General features: G+C 45.1%; 2 non-coding genes across 2 annotated transcripts; both read left to right on the top strand.

Moving 5' to 3' along the window:
* The first annotated feature begins 12,172 nt into the window (after positions 1-12,172).
* Positions 12,173-12,244, top strand: Trnat-cgu (transfer RNA threonine (anticodon CGU)). Its single transcript has one exon. It is a non-coding gene; the product is annotated as a tRNA-Thr (tRNA).
* Positions 12,245-12,637: 393 nt separating this feature from the next.
* On the top strand, positions 12,638-12,709 carry Trnat-cgu (transfer RNA threonine (anticodon CGU)). The gene has a single exon. It is a non-coding gene; the product is annotated as a tRNA-Thr (tRNA).
* Positions 12,710-24,817: the final 12,108 nt, after the last annotated feature.

Below are 24,817 nucleotides of genomic sequence, written 5' to 3'. Positions count from 1 at the left end.
GTTTTTGGATAACCATTGCGCTTCCACGGGGCCTGAACTTCGCTTTGCAGAGCTGGCATTGATGGCACGTCTTCACATATTCCGAAATATCTTGTTTGATCGTCTTCCAGTAAAATCTTTGTTCAATCTTCCAGTAGGTCTTCCAAAAACCGTCATGGCCACCGGATTCCGGAGAATCATGATACAGGCCTAATATTTTTCCTACACTCGTTGCAGGCACGTGTAGCCTACCATTTTTGAGAGTCATCTCTTCCGTGCCGTCCCACAACATAAGGGTGACATACTTGTCATCATGTTGGTTCCTAATTAGCAGTCTTGACAAGGCGTCTGCATCTGGTAATTTTTCTCCTGGCCTGTGAGCGACATCAAAGGAAAACTGTTGTATTCCGCTCACCCATGTCGCCAAGCTTCCTTTGGGTTGTGAGAGATTAAGAATGTATGGCAGTGCTTGGTTGTCGGTGAATAAGCTGAAGTGTTTGCCTTCCAGGTACGTCCTGAAATAACGAAAGGCCATTACGACTGCCAATGCTTCTTTTTCCGTTGTTGTGTTGTTAACTTCTGCCTTGGTGAATGTGTATGAATAAGAGCCGATCACTTTGAGCTGTCGCTTCGGATGCTCACTCTCATCCCTCTGGAATAGTGCAGCGCCAGTACCATAATGGGAAGCGTCGGTGTTTAGCTCGAACGGCTTCGAGAAATCCGGTATTGTCAGCACGGGGTCCGATGATATAATTTTTAGAAGCTGCTGATATTTCTCTTCGCATTCATTAGTCCACACAAATGGCGTATCTTTTTGAGTCAGCAACGTTAGGCATTTGGTCTTTAGGGCGTAGTCTTTTATAAAAGCCCTAAAATGTCCAGCGACACCCAGGAACACTCGAAGAGAGTGCAAATCGTACGGTTTTGTGAGCTGGGAGATGCGCTTGACGGACTCTTCTTTCGTGCTTTTTGTTTGTCCGTCAAATATTCTCCCTAGGAAGACAACGGTGTTCTTAAAGAATTCGCTCTTCTTCAAGTTAATCTTTAGCCCAGCTTTGCTAAGTGCTTCTAGTACCCGGGATAGATGCGAGCAGTGGTCATCACGAGTCTTCGAATAAATGATGATGTCATCTACATACACGTTGCAGAAAATTCCGGTGAATTGGCTAAGCACGCTGTTCATGATCTTCTGAAACCATGCACCAGAATTTTTCCAACCGAAAGGCAGTCGGTTGTATTAAAAAATGTTGAAAGGAGTAACAAATGCCGTGAATGGTTTGTAGTCTTCTTGCAGCGGAATCTGCCAATATCCTTTACAAAGGTCGATGCGGGAAAACCATGTACATCCCCCTGTCTCGTCAATAATATCGTCGATCCTTGGCATCGGGTATGGTAATAAATCAGTCTGACGGTTTACAAGTCTGTAATCAGTGCACATACTGAAAGTGCCATCATTCTTGGGCACAATTGTAATCGGAGATGCAAAGGTAGGTGTTGATGGTCGAATAATTTCAGCATCTAGCAAGCCTTGCAACTCTTCTTTTAGCCATTTCTTTTTTTCATAGGACATCCGATAGGGATTTCTTTTAACAGGTGTCGTGTCGCTGACTTGAATGGAACTTCAGTTACTTTTGCTGCAGGAGGGTAAACTCCGATGCATATCAGCTCCGGGAACTGTGTCGGTACATCCGAACTTTCTGTGACCAATTTGAGACGTGTTTCAGAGTCTGCACACACATTGAGCTGGGATGCCTCAACCGGAATGTCAACAACGACTTCATCGCGCCATGAGATGTTTTTCTTTAATTTCTTCATGTCAGGGCGTGCCAGTAAAAAATTAAATGTGGCGTCATGAACAAGCAGTGCTTCTACAGTTGTTTTGCTTGTTTTAAACTCCAACACACGCGTTCCCACTTGTCTAGCACTCGAGAACTTCCATCGTAACTATGTACTTTGACAACCTTTCCACTGAATATTTGATCTTGTGGAATCAGTAGCGAAGTAACTATCCTAACTGATGCTCCAGTGTCAATTAATACTTCAATCATGTTCCATTGACGCTCATCTGCGCGTACAGTAGGCCTGCCGCAGACTTCGCCAAGTAGACGCTTCCTTTCGGTGCAGGGGCGTAGCCAGCAATTTTTTTCGGGGGGGGGGGGGGGGGGGCAAGCTTCTGCTTTCCTCTACGCCACGTGATCAAAAATAAATATCGGTAGTTGAAGCAGACTCTATACATGTATACCAAGGACATGGGACCGGTCCCCCCCCCTCGCGTGTGCTTGTGAAGAAATTAAGTAAAAAGTAAAGTAAGCTCAGTAAATACAGTAAGTACGACAGGTACAGTGGGCGTTTAGAGCAACGGTCTCTCATCGCGCCACTGAATGGACCAGTCTTCGAAAACGCATCATTGAGACGACCCGTGCGATCGGAGAAGACATCATTAATTGTTAATTTCCGTTAAGCGTAGATGGCGTCGTCCTCGTCGGGGCGAATTGAGTTTCACAAGTCAAGGACGGCTATACATGTGAAAATGCACGTGTGACCAGGCTATACCTACTCCCATAGCAATAGCTTGTTCGCTGCGTCTTTGAGCTAGAAAACTTAAATACGCGCAAAAACGCGTAAGGCTTTTTTTTTTTTTCGAAGCTTTCGTCGCCCTGCTCCCTCATACGAGAGGGTTGCATTTCCTGCGGCAAGTGCATGGGCCGCTGTGTCTTCCGCTGTGTGCGAGCCTGCAGCCGTCATTTGCCTTTACGTCAACAGATTCAGAATTGTACAGAATATTTCACCGCACAGCATAGATATGGCATGTGTACGCATTTTAAGTAGTGCGTGCAACTCATTTTTGCATCACTTACACCGGTGCAAACAGGAAGCGGCCTTGTACCTCACAGAATCTCGACTGATTGGTGTACTAGTTATGCAGGAATGAACTCCGGTCTTGTTCAGTGCATAGTGCACATAATCAATCACAGGACGCGTGAACTCCGACGAGAACTGTCAGCGCCTGCAACAAGAGTTTACTTACGCTGTACTGCACACAGCAGTAATTCATGCTTGTCGGCTGTCTGTTTCGTGCATTCTGTTGCGAGTCGGTGGAATTTCACTGCTGTCATCAACCCCTTCGTGTGTACATTGCTGGTTTGGGATTCCGCAACCAAACAGCAACAACCAGGCTTCCGTAATTGCTGGTTTGGGATTCAACAACACAACAGTAATTACCAGCCTTCCGTAGGGGTGCAATCGCAAACAAGAGACGTTTCTCGCGCAGACTAAGCCTACGTTCACACTTGGGAAGCGGCAAGCGGGCGGAAAGGCCAAAGCGGCCGGAAAGGCCAACGCGGCCGGAAAATTTTTTCCGCGCCTGTCCAAGTTGTTCACATTTGTTTTGCTACCGCCGCGGCCGCCGCTGCCGTTTTCGTCCAGATCCATCTCGTCTGCGTACGTACGTTTGTCGGCGGCGTGGCGCTCATTATAGCATTATTTCGAGCGGTATGTTCATTCTTTGACCCACGTACCGTCATCAAAAGTGATCATTTTACGCAACTTCGCGTGTCATCTGCGACCTTCGGTAAATTGCTCGTTGGCGTTCTGTAATTCTCCTCACACGGGCGCGGTAGCACTGAGTCACAGGTTAGTGCCTATAGGCGTGATAATATTTCTTTAATATCTTTTATTTACAAGTTGTAATAACATTTCATCATTTCCTATTGTCGGCGCCTCCAGGACACCAAAGGGGCAATGGGAACACCACAGCTAAAACCCGGGCTGGCCCTTGTGTTGGGGCTCGCCAAAGCCTGCGCGTCCTACGTGAGACCTACGCTCCCAATCTATCGTCGCGACGAGAGAAGCACCCCGCGACTTCTGCAACATACCGTGCACGTGCGAGAAGAATTATGGAGCGCCAACGAGGAATCTACCTAACTATTGTCTGCCGTGGAAGTGGAAGAAGAAATGGCTTTTATATTTCTACCTACTTGTTTTCTAGAAAAGGACAATCAATAAACGGAAGACGCGGACACCTCGGAAACGGCGGTGGTGGATTCGCCTGGCTTTGCAAAAGCGCGAGAAGTTGTGTCACGCCAAGGCTTCGTTGCCGCACCTCCGGTCGCGCGACGTTGAATACTATCGCGAGTATTGCTGACAGTACGTTTTAGTGCCACTCTTGTCGTAGAGCAAGGGCTGGTTCTTGATCGCGTCGATCAGCATTACAGCCTACACTTTTGGTGCCATGTTCAATTTTACGACCGGTTGTTTACATGCTAGTGTAGCTTCCAGTGAAGCAGAACGACTTTCCGCCGCGTTTGAGCTTCGCCATGGCGAAAAAAATCGGCCCGAGACCGATTTGGCTCGCAGCTTGTTTTTCTGCCTGTTTTGCCGCCTAGGCGGGCGGATTTTTGCAAGATTTTGCCGCTTCCGACAGCTTCGAGACCAAGTATGAACGTAGCCTAAGATCCTGCGCGAGCGCGGCCTAACCGGCACCTGAAGGGAAGCGGCGGAAATGTATACCGGATATTTCGACCACCTGGGGTCTTTAACGTGTACCTAAATCTAAGTAAACGGGCCTCGAGCGTTTTCGCCATCATCTGAAATGCGGCTGCCGCATTTGTTGCTTCATTTGTTGCGCATTTGTTGCTTCAGAATGCAGCCGCCACATTCTCGCCCAAAACTTCACAGAGTGTCAAAGCCTTGACAAACACCGTGACAGTTTTTTTCCATATGCAGACATGATTCGCTGTAAATTACCAACCCAAACGGAAGCGCCCAGGAATGAAATTGTGATAGTAGCACCGGTTTCATGAATTATGTCAGCGCGAAGCGACGAGAAAAAAGGGTGGGTAAGTGGAGGGGGGGGGGCGGAAAAAATTTCGGGGGGGGGGGTTTGAACCCCCCCAACCCCCCCCCCCCCCCTGGCTACAACCTGTTTCGGTGTCTCCAAAGAGAAGGAAAAATCCGGGCTTACCAGTTCTTTTACTCGTTTCGGGTATGAAGTCCTCTCTTTGGCTGAGTCAATTTCAGCACAATTCACTTCAGTGCTTTGGCCATAGGACGCCTGGTCTTCCGGGGATCCGATGGTAGAGCTTCGACTACTCTTGGTCGTTGGGGACGTCTTTCAGTGTCTGTAGGAGTTCATCCAATGTGGCAGGTTGTCTCATCATGATTAGACGCTGATAATCCTTTGTCATGCCCAGAATAACCAGTGGCACGATTGATGATTCCCGCAGCTCGGGGTCGGCGCGTTGCAGAAGCAAACGTTTCTCGTAAAATTAGTCGATAACCGATCCTTCTCGCTGCTTGTATACAATGGCCTTTCCCCAGCATTCTATTGGGTTCAAAGCGAAGTCTCGCAGAAAGCTAGCTCGCCATTCAACCCATGGTACATCTGTGTTGATGGGTACGCGCAATTCGAACCACTTCTTCGCATTTCCTAAAAGGAAATGGCGCATATTATAGATGCGGTCACAGTCCGTGGTCCAATTGTTCTGCGAACATGCATATTCATAAATGTGAAGCCATGTTGACGGGCTTAACGATGTACCATCAAAAGGTTCTGGCTTGATAAGTGCTTTCACCGCCTGCTTTGTTGATAGTAGTGTTGATGACAATAAGGTCAGAAGCTCCCGCTGTCGCTGTGCTTGCTGTTCCTGATTTTTCAAAAGGTGTTGTATGAGATGGTCGGCAGCTTGAGTTTCGCTTTTAACTACCATTGGTCTACTCGAACTGTCAATCCAGCGTTGGAAGTCAGTCACGCGCATATGCGCTCTGACTGAGCCAATGGATTCGAGATTCTCAAGCGATAAATTGGCTCTATCGGCTAAGAAGGCCAAGAAGTCCAGCGTGCTGACCTTTTCAGGTAATTCGACGGCATTGTCTCCATCTTCCTGGTAGTTCCTCACCAGTAGACGACCATCTTCATGTCGGGCGATGGTGAATGACACCCACATGGTTCAAAACTGCGACTGCGCCAAAATGTAACGTTCCGTTTAATCAAACATCATTATTCTGGCCACCACTTCTACCTCTTCTGTTCTCTTCTCTTGCTTGATCTCCCCTGTGCGCTTCTTCCTTCTCTTTCACGAGCGTTGCAATATATATATATATATATATATATATAGTAACCCACCCACGCAACCCCCCCCCCCTCTGTTATTCATATCAGTGTTACAGCATGAAGCAGCACGATTTCACCTGCTGCAGCACATACTGCCACTCATGGGCCAGACGGAACACGAAATACAGTTTTAATACTTCATTTAAATGTTTGTGCCTTTAGGGTACATGGGCTGCCTTAGGGGCGGCAATGAATCGTACAATGCACCTTGATTTTGTGGCTGAAACATCGAAGAATACATCTTCAAAAAATAGAGAAGGTTCCGAGCCACTGGGGTAAAGTGACGTCGAATGTCCAATAGGCTGCCATCTCTTCCGCGACATCCATGACTCTTGTCATCCGTGTTCCTTCGACTGAACGAAATATGTCTCCCGCGTCTTCTGGAGACTTTCATAAGATGTGTAGGCATGGAGTATGTGGTTTTCCACCTGCTCCTAGAAACAGAAAAAAAGCAGTCATTCATTGCAGCATGCAACAAACATAAACGAAAAACTGATGTAACTTGTAGGAGGCAAAGCTACAGCTAAAACAGTTTTGTTTAATGGTCATTTTGAGCAGCTAAACAATTATTTGGAACAAAATTTCCTGCTCCGGTGGTCCACCTTTCAGGGAAAAATGTTATATATAGTTTATCTCGACTTTTGTCCCCTTAAAATACTATCGCCTCATTTCAAAGCATCTCCAATTTCAGATTATGCGACTTTAGACGCTATGCGCGGAGATGACGGCAAAGAAGCAATCAGTCATTTAGCCCACTCAGCCTGTGCCCACGTCACAGATTGCCCGATAGTACGCACTGGCCACCTATGTCCCTGGGAAATGGAACGTTGTTCATAGTAAAGTGGTGAAGGCTATTTCTTGCAGTGCATCCGGGAGCGCAGTTCAGTAATACCGGCAAGGAAGTCGAGGATCAAAATATTGTAGGAGATTAGAACTAACACAAGTCAATGTCGATGGAGACACATGCACACTTCCATTGGCTAAGCGACGGTGCCAGCTCATGACGGCTGCGATGCTAAGTTCCGCCGATGGGCCAAGCCGCTACAGTCACAGAGCAGAGAATGCTCTCCTGCATTCACCGTAACCATTTGTATGCGTACTATATCAACAATCCTCCTTCCCCTAATTCACAGGTCGCATTTCCTGCCATATTACTCGCCAAGCACTGCCATTTTTATCTTTTCCCTCCTTTTTATTCCCCATTACGTACATACTCCCAAACCAATTAGGCTTGTACCAGCGGGTGAAACAGTTACTGCGGTGTTCCTGTTTTTCAAAATTACTTCCTCTCCTTAGCACAGCTTCCTCCCCTTCTGCTGGGCAGGCATTGAGAGATTGAAAGGACAGGGTTACAAGTCATTAAAAGAGGCTCTCAACTGTTTGATGTTATTCAAACAAAGTTCCAGCCCTTCGAATTTCAAATTAACAAGGCGTCACTAACTGACCATATTTAACTAGTAATGAGATGCGCTGTAAACAGTAGCAGTACCGAAAAAGTACAACTTGTTCCACATAAAACAAAAGTACTGCTGCTGCAGTGCCTGTGTACTGCTGCAGCATGTTTATGCATTCTGCTGCAGGTTTAAGGCCTGCTTTAGTTGTTGGCATAATAATCTGTGCACAGTCAAAGGATACAGAGTTGTCTGGAAAGGGGAGTTCCTTATTACCATGTTCAGGTGTTGCTGAGCACATGCACAGGGTGGTGTTCCTTTCGAAGCATCTTCAGCATGATGTAGAAGCAGAAATATTTAAGAAGATATATTGTCATATTTCTCACCATGGGTACAAACGCTGCATCCATTGCTCTCGGCTGGGTGAGCAGTATTGCCAGAAAGCGCAATGTACGTACAGTCAGGAAGACTGAAATGAATAATAAAAAACAGAGCATCTCTAAGTGGTAATGTTGAAGCCTAGAAATCAAAATTGCAGTTTCAAGGAACTAATTTCAGCTTTCCGGATTTTCCGACAATATGCATGACTGATTGTTGTGACGCGAACGAAATCAATATTTGAAGATGTGAAATGATATGTTCAATATATTGGCTATACCTAAAAGAATTATGGTTAGAAAAATTGCGGTCCCATTTGCATCCTTTCAAAAACCTATATAAGGCATTCTAAGCACTTAGTAAAAAAGCAATAAATCATGCCAAATGACACTTCACGAGTAAAGGAGATGCGTCTTTGCATGAACTTCATTGACTTTTGAGGAGTGCATATTTTTAACCAGCACAGACCTTATATGTTTGGTCAAGACCATCGACACTTGTATTCAAGCTAATACTAAAAATGCACTCTCTGACACTTCAAAGAATTCTTGCATTTTGTAACCTGACTTCGTTTTCTAGATACCCAATTTAAATTGCTCCATTACGTAACATTCCCTTATGCAATAAAGCAATATGACAAGAAATAAAAGTATAAAGGTGCTTCAATGCGGTATAAATCCTTCTGAAGGTGGATCTGAATTTATAGCAGAGATTTTATGACTGCATTTGTTTTTTAAATTATTCAGACGGTAAAATTTATAGTTTATATCTATCTAGTTTATAATTTAATACTGTGTTCTCATGAAAACAAGCCTGCGTTCGTGCAGGTTCTCGCGCACGTAGTCTGTATTACACTCGGCGGAAGTATACGTCATCTTTCGGGGGAAAAAGAAGAAAAAAAACATACGGACGGCGCTGCCTCCATGACACCACGCACAGTCATCCCGCATGCTAATCGACGCTGCTTGCGACGAACTTATATGGCTGGCGACAAAATTTTATGCGACACGGGTTTCACGACAGATGTGAATTTTCTGTGCTGTTAAACCATGACCGCCCTATTTATTTGAAGCACTGTTTAGATGGTAAAATTTGCAGGCTGACACATTTATGTAAAGGTTATGTTCAAGGCTCAGCGGGATTCCGCCTTCGATATGGTAAAGAGGAAGCTTTAGCTCAGGCCCAACTCCGATGTAACCTATTCAAATACATGTAAAACGCAGAAATGCTTTTCCGAGAAAGCCCCTTGACTGATTTTTACTAAAGTTGTTACACCCGCCGTGGTTGCTCAGTGGCTATGGTGTTGGGCTGCTGAGCACGAGGTCGCGGGATCGAATCCCGGCCACGGCGGCCGCATTTCGATGGGGGTGAAATGCGAAAACACCCGTGTACTTAGATTTAGGTGCACGTTAAAGAACCCCAGGTGGTCAAAATTTCCGGAGTCTCACACTACGGCGTGCCTCATAATCAGAAAGTGGTTTTGGCACGTAAAACCCCATAATTTAATTTTAATTTTTTTAAAGTTGTTACATTTGAGAGAGGAAAGTAAATTCAAGTGACTGTTGGAAGCAGAATTGTGATTTAGGGCCTAACTTTTTTAAAACGAATTTTCATAACTTCGTAAGTTGAAAAAAAAAACAGAAGCGCGAAGTTGACAGATTTGTAGCTCTAAACTTAGAAAAGCTATTTCCGTTCTGTGATCTGCATTCGTGAGAGCATTCAGAGTGGACAAATTTAGTATGTCGATTTATATCTTACCTGAATTTGTTACATATATTACAAGGGTATCGCAAACGTTCTCCCCACAAATTAGTGGCATTTTTGATGTGTATAACATATAAATTTTGTCCGCTTTACATGTAATATTAGCTGTAGTTTACAGAATTGTGATTTCGTTTTTAATTGCTGAGCTACACAATTGTAAACATGATAGTCTGAATTTCTGAAAATTTTCAATTTTGCCAACTTTTTTGAAATATTGACGACCTAAATCGAAAATTTGCGACCAACAGTAACTAGGTTTTAGCTCTTTCTTTTGCAACTAATCTCATTAAATTTGGTGCGGTGGTTGCTGAGAAAAACGATTTCTCATTTTACATGTATTTAATAGGAGCCCCAGAGCTAAACCTTTTTACGCAACCCAAGGTGAAAGTACAGGACAGGAAAGAGCGCCACTTCGCAAACCTTATGATCCTTAATCTTTTGTTTCCGGGTGCTCATGGAGGGTCACTATAACACTGGACAAGTTAATTCAGACTCAAAACGTGCTACACAACATGACGCACGTGATTAATCGCAAGGCAGGCACAGCCACGGTCAGCAAACATTTCGAGGTGTAAAAAACTTCGCCTTCATGAAGTAAATGCGACCACTACAATGCAATATGCAACAGTTTATAGCTTACCTGAAAGCGATCGCGTATAAAGTCAACCACAGCAGCAAACATTTAGCAGTCGCGGGCAGTAGCCTTTAGCCAATCCAACTTTGTCTGTCAGGGCCGGTTTTCTTCGTGGGCCGTTGCTGCCCACTGTCAGTAGGCACTGAACCAGCGTCGGCGACATCGTGCAGTTGAAGTCCCGGTGCTGACTCGTAGGCACTGTAGTACAGTCAACACCTTCACAAAATGCCAACGTGCACGTCCTACGCAAGGCGTGGAGTGTACTAGACAATGGTCGAGTGGGCAAAACGGCACTCTCCTGCGAGCGAACTGCATTGGGCCGCAGGCGCGCTCGGCGGCATATTAACTCGACAGCGTTAAAGGGCCCCTTGTCGCAGAAAATCCAGCGTCGGCAAACGGCGTTCTAGGTCGGCGGGTGGCGGGGAAATGCATCCCCAACCACCCCGACCGCGCAGGCCCTCCACGTGGTGCAAGGTTTTGATGAGGAAAAAATGAATTTATAACAGTGAAGTCAGTCAGAAAAAATGATAAAGTACGACTCTACCATTCGGCGTCGGGTTCGCCATCGGATTGTTTACCAATCGGCGTCGAATTGTAATTTGAATGTACGAGAAAACTTAATATGCTACGGAGAAACTAAAACACAAACCCTTTTACCAGCGTTTCTACCAGACCTGCGCGCGTCGGGGCAATAGCAAACAATTAATAAAATAATAGAAAAAATGTGCTAGGGCTTTCACATTTTATGTAAGACCGCTTATGTTGCCCCTGGAAAAAAGTCTTTCCAGCAAGGCATTTCTGTTTGAAAGTGAAGCCGACTTTAAGGGGATCGGTGTAAGCTTGATCTTTGTAAGCTGGCTTTCCCACGTTCAGGGTTGCAGTGAATGAAGCCTACTTGCCGTATGCGAACGATGCGACGCGAACGGGTCCCGATAACGCTATTGTGTTCTACTCTTAAAGGCGAAGCTTAAGCGTCCTCCATGTTTTTCAACGTACTTTCGCTGCGGGCGCCGAGGCCAATTGCCCATAGTACGCTCTTGAAATATTGCTTATTTTCAACTGTAAATTTACGTTTCCACCATTTTGCCAAACATATATATTTGAGGCATGGATTATACAACACAACGCCTTCAATTTTGCTGTCGTTGTCAAGCGCGTCGTCTGCTAGCGAGCGCGCGTTCGCTACGCTGACGCCTAGTTTTTCTCGCAGAAAGTCTGTGCAGTAAACTTTTTTTTTAGTTGCTTTGGTGCACCCATGACTCTTGACGGCCGGTACCAAATACAGCTTTAGCGAGGTGAACTGCTGTTTTTACCACTGTCTTCTAAATGTAACTGGCATCTTTGCAACACGAAGCTGCATAGGAAAATTTTATTATTATATTACATTATAATATCGTGTCATTTTACACGCGCTTCTTGTTGGTGGATATTGATCAGGGACAATGATCTAAGAAAACAATATCAGAGTGAAATAAACTAGGTTTATTAAATGCGTGGGGCGAGGAATGACCAACGTATTTCTAGGTGAATAAACCAAGGGCACATAGACATGTATATTCACGATAGATTTGTAAGGGAAAAATAACAAATATTCCAAATGCACTAATTGAAAAAGTGAGTACTCCCGACCGGAACAAGTGCACGTATTTGCAGTAACAAACACGTATTAGTGAATACTGCACAGAAAACTCTCATTCGCAGAAATAATATGCATAGCAAGCTAAACTATCAGCATATGTGGGTTTATTGACCAGTGGCCATCACCCAAAAAGTTCACATGCTCGTGACGCCTGCGGCAGAAAGGATGTTCCACATCCGCCCCTAGGCTTGTGAGTGGTGGCGCTGGCTAACATTTCCAGGGTTCATTCTAGTTGTAAAAACATAAATACCCCAGAAAGTGGATGGAAAAACGTCTCCGCGGTAGCTCAATGGTGAGAGCATCGCACGCGTAATGCGAAGACGTGGGTTCGTTCCCCACCTGCGGACACTTGTTTTTTCATTCGTTTTCATTTCCATTAATTTATCATTTCTTTAATTCAATTAGTAAGTAGAACTAATTTCCCCTATGTTGTCCTTGGTGTCATTGTTTGTTGGCTTCTAATGATATGATAATAAAAATCGGGCTTCTCGGTTCCCTTTCTTCTCGTTCATTACATAACGAGGGCTCGAATCCGGCAACATTGATGCCTTCAGGTAGCATATGTGGGTTTATTGACCAGTTGCCATCACCCAAAAAGTTCACGTGCTCGTGACGCCTGTGGCAGAAAGGATGTTCCACATCCGCCCCTAGGCTTGTGAGTGGTGGCGCTGGCTAACACTCCCAGGGTTCATTCTAGTTGTAAAAACATAAATACCCCATAAAGTGGATGGAAAAACGTCTCCGCGGTAGCTCAATGGTGAGAGCGTCGCATGCGTAATGCGAAGATGTGGGTTCGTTCCCCACCTGCGGAAAGTTGTTTTTTCATCCGGTTTCAATTCCATTAATTTACCATCTCTTTAATTCAATTAGTAAGTACAAGTAATTTCCCCTATGTTGTCCTTGGTGTCATTGTTTGTTGGCTTCTTATGATATATATATAGGGTGTGCAGCGAAAAGTAGCCAATGTCTTAAAAACGACGGAGTGTGCTAGGAGGCTCAAACCACCTCAGTGGTGTTGAGGATAGCGTGTCCTAGTCAGCGGTATTTTTTTGTTTTGCAGAATCAGTTAATTAGTATCAACTAATTGCCTAACTTTTTAAAGATTGGCTTCACCAAGGAAGTGCCAATGCGAAAGTTGTAAATCATATTTAAAAATGGCCGACTGAAGTGTTTGCGAGTAAGTACCATTGATGTAGCTTCTTGTAATTACCTTTAAAGAAAGCCCGAGAAATACAAAAACAACCACGTGATAGAGTCACTATTTCAGCGCTCCCAGACGATCGATCAAGAAACGAAATCCGCATATCTGTACAGCGGTTCCGGGACGGGCTTGGCGTTTGAGGTGGCCACAAGGAACACGCCAACAACTCTGGCTAGTAAGATATGATCGCGAACGAATAAAAAACATGACAACAGCATGACAAACATGTGAGCATTTACTTAAGCCGGAGCTTCTTTCTTTTTTTATACTTGCCTTGCGTGTTCGGTGCTTCATTCCACAAGTGGAGCATATGTTTATGCCACATATGTTTATGCCACGTCACGTCGCGCTTATCACCGCCGCTCGCTCTATGCGCCCGATTGCGACAGGGCACGCGAGTAAATCTCGAAAAAAGCATGCAAACAATGACCTTTACTGGTCCGCTGTCTGGGGGCGCTGAAATACTGGCGCGATCACGTGGTTGTTTTTGTATTTCGCGGGCTGTCTTAAAACGCAATTACAAGTAGCTCCATCAACGGTACTTAGTTGCAACAGTTCAGTCGGTGATTTTTAAATGTGATCTAAAACTTTCGTATTGGCACTTTCTTGGTGAAGCCAATATGTAAAAAGTTAGGCAATTAGTTTATACTACTCAATTGACTTTGCAAAACGAAAATACCGCCGACTAGGACACGCGATCCTCAGCACCACTGAGTTGGTTTGAGCCACCTAGCGCCCTCCGTCATTTTTCAAACATTGGCGACATTTATCTGGGACATCCTGTATATATATATATATATATATATATATATATATATACATACATACATATATATATTGCAGTAAAGATGAAGAGATTACTTGGGCTCGGGCGCTCGGACACCGGGCGCAAGAGGGCGAACGAGAAGATGAGGACGAAGCAGATAATAGAACAGCTGGCAGTAGATTCATGTCATCTATGTCAAATAACTTGCAAAAACCAGCCCTAACGTCAGACTTTAATGAAGTTACTTTGCCTGAATTAGCTCAAGTAATTCGAAATTTACCGGTGTCAGCTCCAGGTGCTGATGGAATTACAGTGCATATGATAAAAATTTTATTCGGACTATCTCCTTCTGATCTCCTAAGCACTATAAACTATTCTCTAAATAACGCCTGGATACCATACGATTGGAAACTAGCTAAAGTAATCCCGATACCTAAAAACAAGGATTAGGTTACACCATAGAAAATATCAGGCCTATCTCTCTTACTTCTAATATGGTCAAACTCATAGTGAGGGTTCTACATCACAGAATTACTGTCTGGATGTCGGATAATTTAATATGAAATCCAAATCAAATAGGCTTAAGAGCTGACTGCTCTATATGGTGTGCCCATGCTGATTTAGAGAGCCGCATACAACTCGCTAGAAAAAGAAGACAATATGCCGCTTTAGTGACATGACATGACAAGAACTTTATTTCAGTCCTGAGGAACTAAGATCTAGGCGAGCCGAAGGCTCCCCCAGATTAAGTCGGTGGCTCCGCCCACGATGGGACCGGGAGACCAAGTCCCGTCGCGATGTCGTGGGCCCTCTGGACAGCCTGGTGTTGGATTTGAAGATTGCTGCTCTTGAGGGATTCCTCCCATTGCTCTTTCGTGATGGGTGCAGAGGCGTTAAGGGCTGGGCACAACCAGAGCATGTGATCAAAAGAGCATGAGTCATGACCACATTTGGAGCACGACTGTGAATGGTCAGGGTCTATCCTGTTAAGGGACCGGGGAGTGGGATACGAACGGGTTTGCAGAAGTCTGAGTGTGCTAGCCTGAGGTTTGTTCAATTTGGGGTGGGGGGGTGGAAATTTCCTCCTGCCGAGACGATAATGGGAAACAATTTCGTGGAAGGTACATAATGGATCTTTGTGGATGTTGACCTCGTTCCGAGCCTGGCTACCCCTGACAGTGCGGTACGTGAAATCGCACGCTATCCGGTGGGCCTGCTCGTTAGGATTACATCCGAGCGGGTTAACTGAGGCATCTATAGGGGCTGGGAACCACGAGATGTGGTATCCTCCTTCGCTGCTCTCCCGATTTCTTTGAAGTGCTTTGTTCACAATATGGTTCGCCTGTTCAGACACTAGTGCGGCCGAGAAGGATCTAACTGCTGTGCGGGAGTCCGAGAAGATGATAAGGGGAACTTTTGCGCTGTGAAAAGCCAGAGCGATCGCCGCTTCCTCCGCCACATGTGCAAACTTAGTATAGACAGAAGCTGCATTAAGCAGGTTGCCCTCCGCGTCTACAACCGAGACAGCGAACTTATCCCCACTGTCATATCTGGCAGCATCGACAAAGAGGGCCCATAGTTTGTGCTGATTGATCTTTTTAAGGATCGACTTGGCTCTCGCGAATCTTCTACCCTCGTTATGCACTGGGTGGATGTTTCGCAGTGCGGGGTCAACCATGATGCGAGTTCTGGCTTGCTGGGTCAGGCTAATTTTGGTCCCCGGTTCATGTCTGGGTTGGATACCCGCTTCTTCTAAAATTTTGATCCCTGGCTTAGAGGACGACAATCTCATTATTTGAGCCACTGTGTGAGCTTCTATTAGCTCATCGATAGTGTTGTGGAGTCCTAGCTCCAGCAGCTTCTCGGTGCTCGTGGACTGCGGAAGGCCGAGCACGCACTTGATACCGGTTCTGATTAGAGAGTCGAGTTTGGCCTTTTCCGCCTTACCCCAATTAAGGTACGGTGCGATGTAGGTAACATGACTTAAGAAGAATGCCTGGTAAGCTCTGAGCAGATTGTCCTCTTTGAGACCGCCTCTCCGATTTGAGATGCGGGCTAAAAGTCTTAGGACATTACTAGCCTGTCCAGTGAGCCTGTTGAGGGCCGTCGAGTTACAGCCCTTAGCATCAATGTGGAGACCTAGAATCTTGATCGAGTCCATCCTTGGTATGGGATGTCCATTCTTAGCTCGAATTTCTATCGGCAGAGTTTTCAGAGGCTCAAGGTTTCTGACCCCTTGTCGGGACTGTCGGTATAACAGTAGTTCTGATTTAGCGGGGGAGAGTTCAAGGCCCGTGCTGGCAAGAAAGTTTTCCGTTGCCTCCAACGCGCTTTGTAACGAGTGTTCGAGCATGGCAAGTGAGCCGCCCGGCGCCCAGATCGTGATGTCGTCCGCATATATGGCGTGACCCACGTTTGGGATTGCATCGAGGCAAGTGGAGAGCTTGTGCATGGCTATATTAAATAACAGTGGGGAGAGGACCGAGCCCTGCGGGGTGCCGCAGTTGCCTAGCTGGTAGGGCCCTCCCGAGACCGTGCCTAGTCGGAGGTGTGCCTTGCGATCCGCGAGGAGAGATTTGGTGTAGTCATGAAAACGCTGACCCAGGTTAAGAGAGGAAATCTCTGTTAGGATGTGTCTATGCGCGACCCTGTCGAAGGCCTTGGAGAGGTCTAGTGCCAGGATCCCTCTCACGTCACGAGTCTTGTTATCAAAGATTGCACTCTTAAGCAAAAGCATAGCGTCCTGTGTGGACAACGCCTGTCTAAAGCAAATTAGGTTGTGTCTAAAGAGCTCCTTGTTCTCAATATCTCAACATAGTTTTACTGAATGTACTACGGAATCATAATGTCCCAAAATATATTATTGCGTGGTTGGCAGAATTTTTGAGATCAATAGAATTTTATTTGTTTAAGGATGGCTGCTCTTCGTCTAAATTCAAACAGACTCGTGGTGTCCCCCAAGGAGCAGTCCTATCTCAAATATTATTTAACATATTAATGAGCTCTATTCCACCCAGTCAGGACGTGCAAGTTTACGTTTATGCAGACGATATTGCATCCTTCGCCGCCGACAACGACATATATTCTTTATACCAAAAATTGCAGAGATACTTGAGTATGCTTGAGGTATGGCTTCAATCAATTTGCATGTCATTAAACGTAAGTAAAAGCGCAATATTTGTTTTCCCACTTATGCATCCGGTTTCTATATCTATATTTTACAATCTAGAAAACATTCCGCAGGTTGAGTCTCTTAAATATTTAGGTATCATTTATGACGGAAAACTCAACTGGAGTCCACATATAGAAAACGTGGCATCTAAGGCTCAGCGTGCTTTAGGTTTACTACGTAGACTGAGCAACCGAAAATATGGGCTACGTAGGCAAGCCCTCTTAATGATATACAAAATGTACATGCGTCCAATATTGAAATGCTGCTGTGTATTGTTCTCGGGAAGCCCTGCTTATAAAACTAAGCCTCTGGTTCTATTGGAGCGTGAAGCCCTGCGCCTGTGCCTGGGACTGCCTAGGTTTGTAGCAAACAATGTTCTTTATCAGGAAGCGTGCCTACCAACATTGCCCTGCAGATTCCGCATCTTAACGATACAAACATTTCTCAAATTTTACAGTTCTCCAATTAGACGATCTGAATATGTATTTTTAAACGATCCAAACTCTTTCTTTCTTGCTCATTGGCCACGTTTTCACACCCCACAGATTATTTTTGTACAAAAGCAATTAGACAGTTTGAATGTAAAAATTCGAGACCTTATTCCATCATATGATTCAAATCAGAATTTAAAGATTGGATTAGATGAAATTTTCCCACAGAACCCTAAGTTTCATTCAGTCCGGTTATTAAATAATATGTTGCAAGATTACCTTGCACACGTACACACAATTAACATAATAGCCACTGACGATTCCGTGAATGACGAAAAGGCGGGCGTAGGCATTTTCTCGCTTTCGCTTGGCTGGTCATTCTCCTTCAGACTACCAGATTTTACTCCCGTATTTGAAGCTGAACTCTTAGCAATGATTCTAGCTTTGCGGAAACTCCCTTTAAATGAATCCAGCGCGGCAATTATAACAGATTCCCTTTCTGTCTGTACTGCGCTTACAGCTTCAACAAATTCACCGGCTCTAAAGACGTTTCTAACATTAGTTCCCCCCCCCCCAGCTGAATCTCATAAAATTATTATGGGTACTAGGACACTGTGGATTATATTTAAATGAAATGGCCGATTCATTAGCGAGAGCATCCCTGAATGGACCGATACTATCGGTCCTTCCAGTGGTGGCACCAATAACAGCGATCAGATATCGGAAATATACAATTCGTAGAGATATCATGGAAACAATAACATCAAGGACTGAATTTCAGCGCCTAAAGTTTCCGTGGAAAATTCATTGGTGTCCACCAAGACAATCGGAAGTCATCCTTACAAAATTACGTTGCCGTGTGCCACCAATAAATTTATATTTACACTGGGCTGGTCTAGCGATATCGCCGCTGTGCCAATTCTGCCAAGAAATAGAAACCGTAGAACACTATTTTTTAATATGTCGTCGGTATAAATTACAAAGAAAAAGACTTCTTGAAATACCGCTTGCTAAATTAGGGTTAAATTTAACATCAGAATCAGTACTCACTTTCGGTGCCTCGGTATTGGGCTTTAGCCACAGGGACGTATTTGATGCCGTTTGTGGTTTCATTCAATCAACAAAACGAATAAAATCTTAAATTCCCACTTTTACAATTCTCTGAGAGATATTTCAGTTTTAATTCATGGCATTAGTATTATAAATTATGAAGTTCAGGAAAATAAATCTGTCTGTTGTTCTGATTAATAAATTGCACATTAACTGTAGTTTCAGAATGCATATCTAAAAGTTCAGGTGCCCAATTCTTGGCCAATCCCCCGAAGTGGGTCCGAGCCATGTGCTGAGGACATCATCATCATCAACAGCTGGCGCAGGGGTTCTGTCTCTGTGTCTCCTTGTTACTTTTACAATGGCGCAGTCTACACTAACTTGCCTTAAGGCGTTCCAACCTTAGGTGTTCCTCGCGCTGTTCTTCGGCGTGCCGGGTCCCTCCTTCCCAAGAACACCGTTCAAGTTTCCTCAGGTCTGGAGCCCGCCACCCTACCACCGTCACAAGTATCCGTTACACCATCTGGGGACGGCGTCCAAGCCTACTCGGTGGCTCTAGGACAGGGATGTTCGGATCACCTCGTCCACGCCATCGCCTACTTGACAGAAAAGCTCCAGGTAATGACGACCGCTTTCGCGTCCGTCAGCGGCTGCGTCCTGCCTGGGAACGCCGTCTACGCTTCCCTGCAGCCGGCGTTCGTGGAAATACCGACGTTTCGGAGCTTTCAAGACGACGTCATCCTTTGGGTTAGCAACATCAATGCCTTAGGTGATCGTCATGCCTGGCCAGACCACACCAGATGGCTGGTTGCAGCGAAACGACTTTGCGGTGCCGCCAAGGCATGGGACAACTACGCATGGACCAAACAGGGGTCGTGGCCTGAATGGAGTGCAGCTCTGATGGCTGCGTTTTCGGCCCGCTTCTTTATGACTGCGGTGAGTACAGTCAGCACAGTTCTTCACATGACGCTACCGAGAGCTACCGCTTAGATCCTGCGGAAGGTGTGCCCAGCAACGCCTCGACAGGGCGACCCGCAGGCTGCCTCGCTTGAGGTGCCGGCTCACAGGGTGTCACCGTCGGCTTCAACCCAGACAGTGGGATGCGCATGGCGACCACCACTCCCGCATCGGCATCAGGCACCACACCATCACTACCAGAGCCCGAGATAACATGCCATTCATCACAGTCGACGACGCAATTTCGAAGCTCGCCTTTGCTTGGTCTCGACATCATACCCACACCAGGCGGCAGATAGCACTCGGCAGACCATAACCCCTTGTGTGGCTCACTGCCGGGAGGCCGCCGGGTTCTTACTCGGGGCTCAGCTCAGAACGACGGGCACCGAAACGAGGTTCGAGTTGAAGAGCACCGGCCAACTCTCCCACTAGGTATTGCGGAACCGTTATCCTCTTCCGGTGCCGTGGATAAGGATCAACCATCACCTAGTATTTCGTCGAACACCGATGATGGAACGCTATCACTTCAGCACCCTACCCATCTGTCCACGGATCCTAGATATCAAATACTTCAGATCCCGTCTGAACCACACCTTCTTACTTCGCTGCTGTCATTGGCCGAATGTGGGTACACTCATTCGTTGCTAAGAGACTGCAAGACGCACAAGCTACTATCCACGCGCAATACCTACGACAGGCCATCTCCAAAGGCGCTCAAGAGACCGTCGGTTTCGGCACAGACACAACCGTCCCTGCTTCAAGCCTTCAAAAGCTCGCAAGACCACCTTTCACATCGCAGGCCAATCATATCCTGCCGACGGTACGGATTTTGAAGAGGACAATCCGGCTGCGCGTGGTTTTGTCAGGACCAGCCGATTCCGGCACCTCGAAGGACCTTTTCACCGCGACAGACTTCAACCGGTGCGACGGAACCCGTTTTATGAGGCCGACGGTGGTTCATAGTCCAAGATTGCCTGCTCCGTTTTTCCAGGTGCGACGAGATAATCATCGCCGGGACATGCGAACAGAGCGAAACAGTCACTGCCGACCCCTCGAGGAGATGGTTGCGTGCTGGACGGTCTTAACGACGACTACTTCCGACGACGGCTATGCAGTAGTTTTCCAGCATCAGCGCACCCTCACAACCACCAGAGCTATCTTCCGCAGCGTGGCCGAGTGTAATGAAAATGAAGAGATGCACTTGGGCTCGGGCGCTCAGACAGCGGGGGCTAGGAGGCGAACGAGGAGAAGACGCGGACGAAGCAGTTAATAGAACTGCTGGACCAGGAACGGGTGCTGTCTCTGTGTCTCCTTGTTGCGTCTACAATATATATATATATATATACACTTTATATATATATATATATATATATATATAAAGTGTTGATATGCTGTACGACGCCGCATAGTCGGTTCCGTTCGAATGTCACGCATAACAGCACTGTTGCAGTCTCAAAGGTGAGGGACCGATGCAGGTGCGGACTGTTATTCCGAATGATTGTGCTGCCGGAGAGTCATGGCTGTTGCGCAGAAGCGCAGTTCCTGAGAGAATTAACTCATGGGTGTTAAGTCCTGCTTAACAAGTTGCTAGCTGTCATTCAAGATAAACGCCCCGTTTTGGGGCAGCCTGTAAATATGCTAACCTGATTCAGACAAGGAAAACTTTTTTGACAGTTTCACCATGTTTGCAACCCATTAATACTGGGTGCCCCATGTGGTATCACACTTTCTTCAACGAACGCAACAGATCTGCACATATCTCCACGAGTATTTGAGGCATGCCGTTCCTTTAATTGTTTCATTATTATCGTTATGATAGTGCACCGGATAACTGAAAGCAGCCGTTTATAATATACAAGCTGCTGAGTTGAGCGGTCATACATTTGGGGAACGGCATTACAATTATGTATGAAATATAGGATAAGCGTAACGTGTTTTTCTCGGAAATCAGACTCGAGAATAATTTATTTTACCCCTAGAAAATAGCCGAAGGACGCAGCCACCTACTTTTTTTCCTTTTTTTTATTTTAAACAAATTCTTTGGTATTACGTGGCAAAACTACGATATGATTATGAGGCACGCAATATGAGACCGCAATAAATGACCCCGTTCCAATTACTCCGCATTCTGTTACTCGAGGAAGGCGGAAACTTGAATGGAATGTTGCGCGGCAGTTTACGTTTTTTTAATCTATAACAATGCTTCCCGTAAATCTGATTACAAGGCGCCGGATGGGGCAGATATGCTTTACTTGTTTGAAGCGGCAAGCAGGAAGGTTACATTTGTTTCTCCGTCTGCGTTTCGCAAGACCTATTGACAGAAAACTACATGCACAGCAACACAAACGAGAGATACGTGTTGCTTGAAGAACGAGAAAAATATTTGTTCTCCAAAGGCAACCGTACAATACCATAATAGAATGAAAGCCGACATTGCGGCCGCAATGCACTTGTAATTTTCGAATGGCATCAAAAAATAAAAAAAAATAAAAAAGATAATGAAAGGAATTTATTCTTAAGAGATAAATACATGTCATATGCAATTACGTACACCATTTGAGCTTTCTGAACGCAAATATCAGCGCGCGAAGTAGTACAAATGACCCTGCCAAGCTGTATTGCCAGCTGTTTCCAACGGCGCGACCTTGATGCGACCCAATACACATCAATCGCAGCGCCGCCACAGTATTTTTCCACGTCGGGTGCCTCACTGCAAAGCATGCGCCGCCCCAGCCGCTCGTCCCACTCGACCGTATTCTAGTACAGCAACTGCACTAACGTTGCACCAATGCTACTAGACTAGGGTCAGTTGTCGAACTCTCTGCTGGCCCCGTACTTCGACATAGTCTACATTTTCAGTTTGCCCGACAGGTGGCGTGAGCGTTCCATCGAGATCCAGCCTGGCGACTGCTAAGCTCGCAAGGCTGTAGTCGGGCGCTCAATGTGCGCATTTATCTACGCTTAACCTTGTGGAAAAGTTCATGCATCGCTGCAACATATCTTAGCCACTGGCGCTACTTCTGTGTTTGCTTCAAAACATGTGAGCGCGGCATGCTTTGCAGTGCCAAGTCCAAGGCTGTCGGCAACATCTAACGTTACGCATTGCGGCCGTCATTTCGCTACCTTTTAGTAACCTTGTTCGCTATTTTACCCCATGCCCTGCTTTCTTTAGGTTCGCCTAAGGTTACAACTAGCGTCATTTGATCAAAATATCCTGCATCTGTATTACTATATAAACAATAATGCGGAAACATATACGCGCGTCGCAACAAACGGCAGTGGCTTCCGTGTTCGTGAGCCCAATCTAGCGATTTTAGCATGAAAGGGCTTTAATGAATGAGTTTATTCAGATGCTTTCCGCATCAAGTTCTTCTTCCACATCAAATTGTAGGCTTTCGGGCTTGAAATGTGAAGAAGGGAGTTCAGCACCCCGCTCCTAGTTTAGCGTACCCCATGTGGACCCTTTGCTTACACTTGTTTCAAGGACATCTTGAATGCCAGCTGTTAAATCGGCCGACTCAGTGTCTCCCGATTTGTGTTCTTAAACACAAAAGATGAATGTGATCTTCGTGAATATAAAAAGACGCGTAATAAACTGAACAAGGACATTAAAAGAGCTAAAGCTGAATACTATATAAATAAATTTCTTAGTTCTGCCAGCAATTCCAGTCTTGTGGGATACTTTCAAGGAAATAGTAAACAAAAAACCAATGACCAGAAAGATTCATTTTGAGAAACCTGGTGTTACTGAGACGGAGATCTCAAACTTGTTCAACAAACACTTTCTCACCGTGGGCTCCTCGTCAGATGCTCCGCCTGACATACCGTGTGAAAATTACATCGCTGTAAATTGTCCCTCAACAGTCTTCTTATCCCCAACAGACCAACATGAAGTGCAGAGCATAATTATGTCTATGAAACATAATTCCGCCTCTGGCCCCGACGAAGTTAAACCAAAACCACTAAAAGAGGTAAGTGGTGTAGTTGCAGTCCCACCGGCACACATTTGCAACCTCATTATGACAACAGGCGAGTTTCCAGACAAAATGAAGCAAGCAAGAGTTTCTGCCCTTCATAAAGGAGGATCCTTTGACGACTTAAACAACTATAGGCCGATTTCTATCCTCTCTATATTTTCAAAAATAGCAGAACACATTATTAACAAAAGAATAACAGGCTTTTTAAATACTCATAACATAATCACGAAGGAACAATACGGCTTTTGTAAAAATAAGTCGGTGGAAACAGCCCTTCTTGGAATTAAAGAAGAAATTCTCGAAAACATAGAAAATAAACTATACACACTAGGTATCTTTTTAGACTTTAGGAAGGCGTTTGACTGCGTGCAACATGAACTCCTCTTGCGTAAATTACGCTTTTACGGTATCCGAGGTATAGCACTTCATCTAATTCAAAGCTACTTAACATCTACATCACAGTTCACAGTAATAAACAAAGTCAAATCGGAGATGGAGACTATTAAATACGGAGTACCCCAGGGATCTATTCTCGGACCTGTACTATTTTTACTCTATATAAATGATATTGTAAATATTAAAGGACGTAAAAAGATGGTGCTTTACGCAGATGATACAAATGTATTTTTCTCAGGAGTAGACGCACATGAAATATGCGCTGAAGCAAATAAATGGCTTAAAAATCTAAATAAGTGGTTAACATCAAATAAAATGCAACTAAATATAGAAAAAACTAAGTATTTGTTGTTTAGGTCGAAAGGACCAACAAATGTACCAGCCTTACCTTTGGAATTTCAAGGAGTACCTATCCAACACACATCTACGATCCGGTTTTTAGGTGTCGTGTTCCAAGAAAATTTATCATGGTCCCCTCAAGTGGATGCGTTAAGAACCGACGTATCTCGAGCCATTGGAATGTTAAATAAATTAAGATCACTCCTCCCGCCTGAAGAAAAACGCAAAATCTACTATGCACTTGTACACTCTCGTCTGATTTTCTGCTCCTTGGTATGGTCAACAACAACCGAGACAAACCTTAATTATCTTTTATCGTTGCAAAAGCGAGCTATACGAGCAATTGGAAACGTACCCTACACGGAAAGCACTGCATCGTACTTTACCAGATATAGCATACTTCAAATAAAACAATTGCTGAAACAAAAATTATCTCTGGAAGCCCTACGTCAATACCGAGAAAACAGAATAAATTTTCAAGAAACCTATCCAGTTAAACAGTCCCCTTATGAACTACGACACAGCTTAATAGTTAAGACAAGATCACGCACAAATTATGGTTTACAGAGGCTATCGTCACTAATACCAGAACTCCTCAATAAGTATCCTGACATATTAAATCTAATTAATT

Source organism: Dermacentor silvarum, chromosome 10 (assembly GCF_013339745.2).
Source record: "Dermacentor silvarum isolate Dsil-2018 chromosome 10, BIME_Dsil_1.4, whole genome shotgun sequence".
Classification (NCBI taxonomy): domain Eukaryota; kingdom Metazoa; phylum Arthropoda; class Arachnida; order Ixodida; family Ixodidae; genus Dermacentor; species Dermacentor silvarum.
The sequence above is the reverse complement of the archived record's forward strand: the minus strand, read 5'-3'. Positions and strand labels throughout refer to the sequence as shown.